The sequence below is a fragment of the Lepisosteus platostomus genome, chromosome 6 (assembly GCF_059453375.1).
Source record: "Lepisosteus platostomus isolate fLepPlt1 chromosome 6, fLepPlt1.hap1, whole genome shotgun sequence".
Taxonomy (NCBI): Eukaryota; Metazoa; Chordata; class Actinopteri; order Semionotiformes; family Lepisosteidae; genus Lepisosteus; species Lepisosteus platostomus.
In genome coordinates, this window is record NC_142616.1 from 1,000,448 (window position 1) to 1,007,064 (window position 6,617).

The window sequence follows — 6,617 nt, forward strand, 5'->3', positions numbered from 1 at the left end:
TGTCTGTGTGTCTCCTGGAGAGCTGGGGCCCCTGAACGAGGCCCTGAACCCCAGCTGCTCCAGGGGTGCTGTATAAATGTGTGACCCTGCGCTCTGCCCCCAGCTTCTCTCCCTGTGTGTGTCTCCTGGAGAAAAGGTTAGGTGATGCGAAAAAGACATATACAAGAAATTGTATATAGCCAATAAAGTGATATTCTGTTATGTTATCTTATGGTCACACTGTAACCCTACAGTCCAGAGATTGCAGGTCCAGTCTGGGTTACTGTCCCACACAGAGACACAGCTCTTTTACAGCACTGATCTCTATTACTGTCCCACACAGACACACAGCTCTCTTACAGCACTGATCTCTATTACTGTCACACACAGAGACACAGCTCTTTTACTCTTTTACTGCTGACGAGTCCATCACAGAGACACAGCTGTGTGGAGTCCGTCTCTGTCTGGCCCAAACCAGTCGGGTGTGATGTCTAGGATATCAATGTCCTGTCAGTGATGTGAGCATTCATTCCAGAAAATGTTGTTTCTCTTTTCCATCAGTATATCTGTTCGACAGAGTTCACCATCTCTGACAGAGCAGCGTTAATCATTGTTCTGTGGGAGCCAAGTGACTGAGGAATAAGGAGCTCCCTGACTCAGCAGTTTTGTGCTAAACTTGTCTGTATTGCAGGCTGATTGTAAAATGCGCGGAAACGGATTTTACTGTGATGTTAAAAGACTGAACGTCCTGTCGGAAAAAGTAAACTCACAAGTTAGTTTTACTGAACTGTTGGAACTAAATCCAAAACCCACTGGCCCAAGCATCTGTTACTGTAGTAACTGTGGGGTAACTGCAGGTACCCCGAATGAGACGTGTAGCACCGAGCACGCGTTTGAGATCTCTCTGGCCAGCTCCCGACACACAATGCCTTAGAGACAGGGTTAAAGGCACAGCTTTTAGAATTGAGCTTAGGTTTGCTCTGTGGACACTTTCCCAGCGTCAGGCATCTGTACAAACACAAAGGTGTTTTGCAGTCTTCAAGAATCTCGGTGTTGGAGGTTGGATTTAAGGAGTTTGATATGTGTAGTTCGTAAGATGTACAATAAAATGGGGACAGTTTTTGTTTTTTATAATTAATCTGTATTATTGCGTAGTGATCACACACCCAAAAGAAACGGTCTACAGCTGTTCCCTCTTTTCATGTGTATGAGATGAAAATGTAATATTACTTAAACTCCACTAAAAACAATGCCAAAAAAAACACTGAAGAATGTAAACATATTGTGTTCCGTTTTAAAATGACCTCGGGCAGTCGATTGCTTTGTATTTTGTTCTTGTTCTCTAATCTGTTTTTGGCTACCTTTTCTCCTGTGTATTATTTAATGTTCAATAAAAGTGAGGGAAAAAATGAAAACATAACCGCGAGGCATAAACACCGGAAGTTCCCGATCCTTCCGCTTCCTGTCCGGCCGAGTGGGCGGTGACGTCAGAGCCGCACTAGCAGCGGGTCTCTGTGGTGGTGTCGGCGCGCCCTGCTCATTTCCTTTTTCAAATTGCAACAACAAAACCCGCAGTACAGACAGGAGTGCATATAGCACATCACGAACACCGCCAGGGGTGCATACTGCAACACAGCTGCACTTTACAACAGCAAGAAGAGATTAAAGACGCAGTTTTCCTGCTCTTGTGTTCGGGAGCGGCTGTAGTCGAGTCCTTCACCTGTTCTCGCGCCGCTCTCCCCCACGCCAGTTCACCGCAGGTGCAAAACACCACCAGGTACAGGTAGACAGTCACACGGGACACTTTCATATTATTTTCAAAGGGATTAAAATTTTAGAATTGTACTTATAATGATCAATTTCATTTTATACGGCGCCTTTAAAGGTGGCCTCTCAAAGTGCTTTGCAGAATGTGGTGGTTTTATGACAACAACAATAAATAAAACGAATACACAAGATAAAACACAATGACAACACACAGAGGAGACCTGGGATCGTGGTACTGAGAAGAGCAGAGGGGCGAAGAACAGAACCGGTTCAGTCCAGGCTCTTCTGAAGAAGAGGGGTTTGTCTGAATGCGGACAAGCTGAGAGAAGGAGACTCTCTGATGTCCTTGGGGAGAGAGTCCCAGAGCTTGGGGGCGCAGCAGGAGAAGCCCTGTCACCCCTAGAGTGTCGAGGGGCTTGGGGGACAGACAGGAGAGCAGAATCAGAGGAGCGAAGGTGGTGAGGTGGGGAGCAGGGCGACAGCAGCTCAGACAGGTACTGAGGTGCCCAGCCAAGCAGAGCCTTATAGGTGAGCAGGAGGATTTTAAAGTCCTCACGGAATTTGACCGGAAGCCAGTGCAGGGACTCCAGGACAGGAGTGATGTGATCATTTGATCACCTGGTCAGGATTCTGGCTCCTGAATTGTGGACAGACTGCAGTTTGTTCAGAGTAGATTTAGATACCCCAGCGAACAGAGCATTACAGTAGTCAATTCGAGAGAACACAAATGTGTTGATCAGCTTTTCAGCCACAGATAGTGATCGCATAGGGCGTAGTCTAGCGATATTTCTGAGGTGAAAAAAAGATGTTTTGACAATATGCTGCACACATGGGTCGATGTTAAGCCAGAATCAAATATAACCCCAAGGTTTTTCCATTTAGACTGAAGCTCAAGTACAGAACCATCTACAGACAGGGTTACAGGACTGGCTTCATGAAGTTGATGGGGGTGCCAGTAAGCATGACTTCAGTCTTGTCGCAGATAAGATGAAGGATCTTTTGAGTCATCCAAATTTTTATGTCAGAGATGCAATTAGATAGAATAGAGACAGCCACATCAGTGTCAGGTTTGGTATGGATGTATATCTGAGTATCGTCAGCATAAAAATGAAAGCTGAGGCCATGTGATCCTAAAAGCTGACCAAGTGGGAACATGTAAATGCTGAAGAGCAAGGGGCCCAGTATTGAGCCCTGAGGGACACCAGACTTGACAAGACCAATTCCAGACCTGTACCCATTGAGAGAGACAAAGTGACAGCGTTCAGTGAGGTAAGACCTGAACCATCTGAGAGCAGTGTCAGAGACTCCAAACAGAGTCTCGAGACGAGAGAGTAAGATGTCATGGTCAACAGTGTCAGAGGCAGCACTGAGATCAAGAAGGATGAGTATATGTGGATGCTGCACATTGGTGGTGGTGGAGGAGTGTCCCCATTACCTGTAAAGCGCTTTGAGTGGAGTGTCCAGAAAAGCGCTATATAAGTGTAAGCAATTATTATAATTATTATAGGAAGAGAACCAGAGTCAGAAGCTATTAGGAGATCGTTAGTGACTTTGACCAGGGCAGTTTCTGTGCTGTGAAGTTGACAGAAGTCTGATTGGAGGGGTTCGAAAAGGTTGTTTGTCATGAGGTGGTTATGTAACTGAAGTGTGACGGCACGTTCTAGAATTGTAGAGAGAAAGGGTAAGCTGGAGATGGGGTGAAAATAATAATAATAATAATAATAATTATTATTATTATTATTATTATTATTATTATAATAGCGCCTTTCTGGACTCTCCACTCACAGCTCTTTACAGTAATGGGGATCCCCTCCACCACCCCCAGTGTGTACCCCACCTGGATGAGGCTCCAGTCCTTTCCCACACAGCAGCTCTCAGAGTGATGAGGACAGGTCAGAGGTCATTAGGGGTTATTAGGAGGACTGAACTGGTAAAGACCAGGGGGACACCGGGGTGACACCCCGATTCTTTTATAGAGACACCACTGGATTTTAATGAGCACAGAGAATCAGGACATCAGGACACCCACACAGAGCGCAGGGTGAGAGCGCCCCCTGCTGGCCCCACTCACACCTCTCCCAGGAGTCTCCCCTCCAGGTACTGGCCAGGCTCCCCCTGCTGGGCTCCAGTGGGCTGTGAGCTGGGTGAGGGCGCCCCCTGCTGGGCTCCAGTAGGCTGTGAGCTGAGGGACAGCGCCCCCTGCTGGGCTCCAGTGGGCTGTGAGCTGGGGGACAGCGCCCCCTGCTGGGCTCCAGTGGGCTGTGAGCTGGGTGAGGGCGCCCCCTACTGGGCTCCAGTGGGCTGTGAGCTGGGTGAGGGCTCCCCCTGCTGGGCTCCAGTGGGCTGTGAGCTGGGTGAGGGCGCCCCCTGCTGGGCTCCAGTGGGCTGTGAGCTGGGTGAGATCGACCCCTGTTGGGCTCCAGTTGGCTGTGAGCTGGGGGACAGCACCCCCTGCTGGGCTCCAGTGGGCTGTGAGCTGGGTGAGATCGACCCCCGTCGGGCTCCAGTGGGCTGTGAGCTGGGTGAGGGCGCCCCCCGCTGGGCTCCAGTGGGCTGTGAGCTGGGTGAGGGCGCCCCCCGCTGGGCTCCAGTGGGCTGTGAGCTGGGTGAGAGCACCCCCTGCTGGGCTCCAGTGGGCTGTGAGCTGGGTGAGAGCGCCCCCTGTTGGGCTCCAGTGGGCTGTGAGCTGGGGGACAGCGCTCCCTGCTGGGCTCCAGTGGGCTGTGAGCTGGGTGAGAGCGCCCCCTGTTGGGCTCCAGTGGGCTGTGAGCTGGGTGAGGGCGCCCCCTGCTGGGCTCCAGTGGGCTCTGAGTGGTGAGCTGCAGAAAGATAATGTCAATTTTGGACTCTTTCTCTATACAACTTTGCAGATCACTCCAGATTGTTTTTACCAGAGGACATATTCGAAACAAACGTTGTAAAGTTTCAAAAGACACAGTCATCTATATTAAATTTAAATCTCTGCACAACAAGGGGCTCTTCTGGGCAAACCTGATGATTGATTTTATATGATAGCTCCTTACCCTCATTAGTTATACAGTACTCACTTGACATCGCCCACGTTCTCTTTTCAACCAATCAGGACGTGTCCAGAATAGGGTAATTGACAAGATACTGTCGATTTGCAAAGGGATCTCAAGAATGTATTATCACACCCATCATTCAATATATTCTTTCCTTGAAGTCGAATACGGGCTGTAAATTCTCCCATGGACTGCTAGAACAGTTTCTTAGACGAATTACACCCCCAGAGATCTACAGCACTGGTTACAATCTAGTATTGATGAACTGTAGCAGGACATTATTATCTGTTCACAGTCGGTGTGTTTAGACATTGCCCCATCAGCACCAGGTGAGTGTTTTACCCAGATGACACCACCTTCAGCCCCGTTTTCAGAGAACAAGGTTTTGTTTCTAACTTGAATATCTCTACTGTCACAGAGGGGAAATGATGTTTATACATAAGAGAACGGAGAATGTGTCCCAGAAGCTCATCGGCCGAGGTCTCGCAGAGATTAGAGTTTATTTATCAAATGCAGAACAACGCAGCAGCAGCAGTTGCTGGCAATGAAATATCTTTTCTACGAGCTCACTGGGGGGGTAAAATCACAGCATTAAAGTAACAAAATAAGGTTCCATAAGAATAGATAGTGAGATAGAAATTGAATAAGATCAACTCAGCCAGAGCTCAGTATGAGTTGAGCTGCGATGTGTCCAGGGTGTGCAGTGTGATGAAGACAGTGAAGACTGTGTGTCCATGTAGCCATTGCAGGTGACCTGCTGAAGGAGCTGCAGGTTGGCTATTTAGCAGTCTTACTGCCTGGAGGTAGAAGCTGTTCTGTAGTCTGTTGGACCTGGTCCGAATGCTTCGGTACCGTTTACCGACGGTAGGATGGAAAACAGTTTGTGGCTGGGATGACTGGGGTCCTTGAGAATGGACCTGGCCTTCTTCAGACATCTAGCTGAGTAGATCTCCTGGGTGCTTGGTAGCTCACAGCCGGTAATGAGCTGTGCTGACTTCACCACCCTCTGCAGTGCTCTGCGATCCCAGGCGGAGCAGCTCCCACACCAGGCAGTGATGCAGCCAGTCGGGATGCTCTCAATAGTGCACCTGTAGAAGCTGGTCTGGATATGTGATGGCACGCCGAACGTCTTTAGCCTGCGGAGAAAGAACAGGCGCTGCCGTGCTGTCTTGACCACGGTGTTGATGTGGTGGGTCCAGGTTAAATCCTCTGAGATGTTGACTCCCAGGAACTTGAGCTGCTGACCCTCTCCACTGCAGTCCCATTGGTGTGAATAGGTGTGTGATCTCCTCCCTGGTGTTTTCTATAGTCCACAATCATCTCCTTAGTCATACTGATGCTCAGAGAGAGGTTGTTCTCCTGGCACCATGCTGCCATCTGTGATCAGGCCGATGACTGTTGTATCATCCACAAGCTGAATGATGGAGTTTGAGTGATGCCTGGTGACACAGTCATGGGTAAATAAGGAGTAGAGGACAGGGCTAAGCACACAGCCTTGGGGGGCTCCAGTGTTTAGAGTCAGGGTAGAGGATATGTTGGTGCTCACACTCACCACCTGCCGACGTTCTGTCAAGAAGTCCAGGATCCAGTTACAGAGGGAGGTGTTCAGTTCCAGGTCCTGGAGCTGGATGACGAGCTTTGAGGGCACTGTGGTGTTGAATCAACAAACAGCATTTTCACATATGTTCCTTTCTGATCCGGGTGTGAGAGGGCAGTCTGGAGGGCAGTGGCAATAGCATCTTCTGTTGACCTGTTCTGGCGATACGCAGACTGCAGCGGGTCTGGGGTGTCAGGCAGTGAGGAGGTGATGTATGTGACCAGCTGCTCGAAGCACTTCATGATAACTGA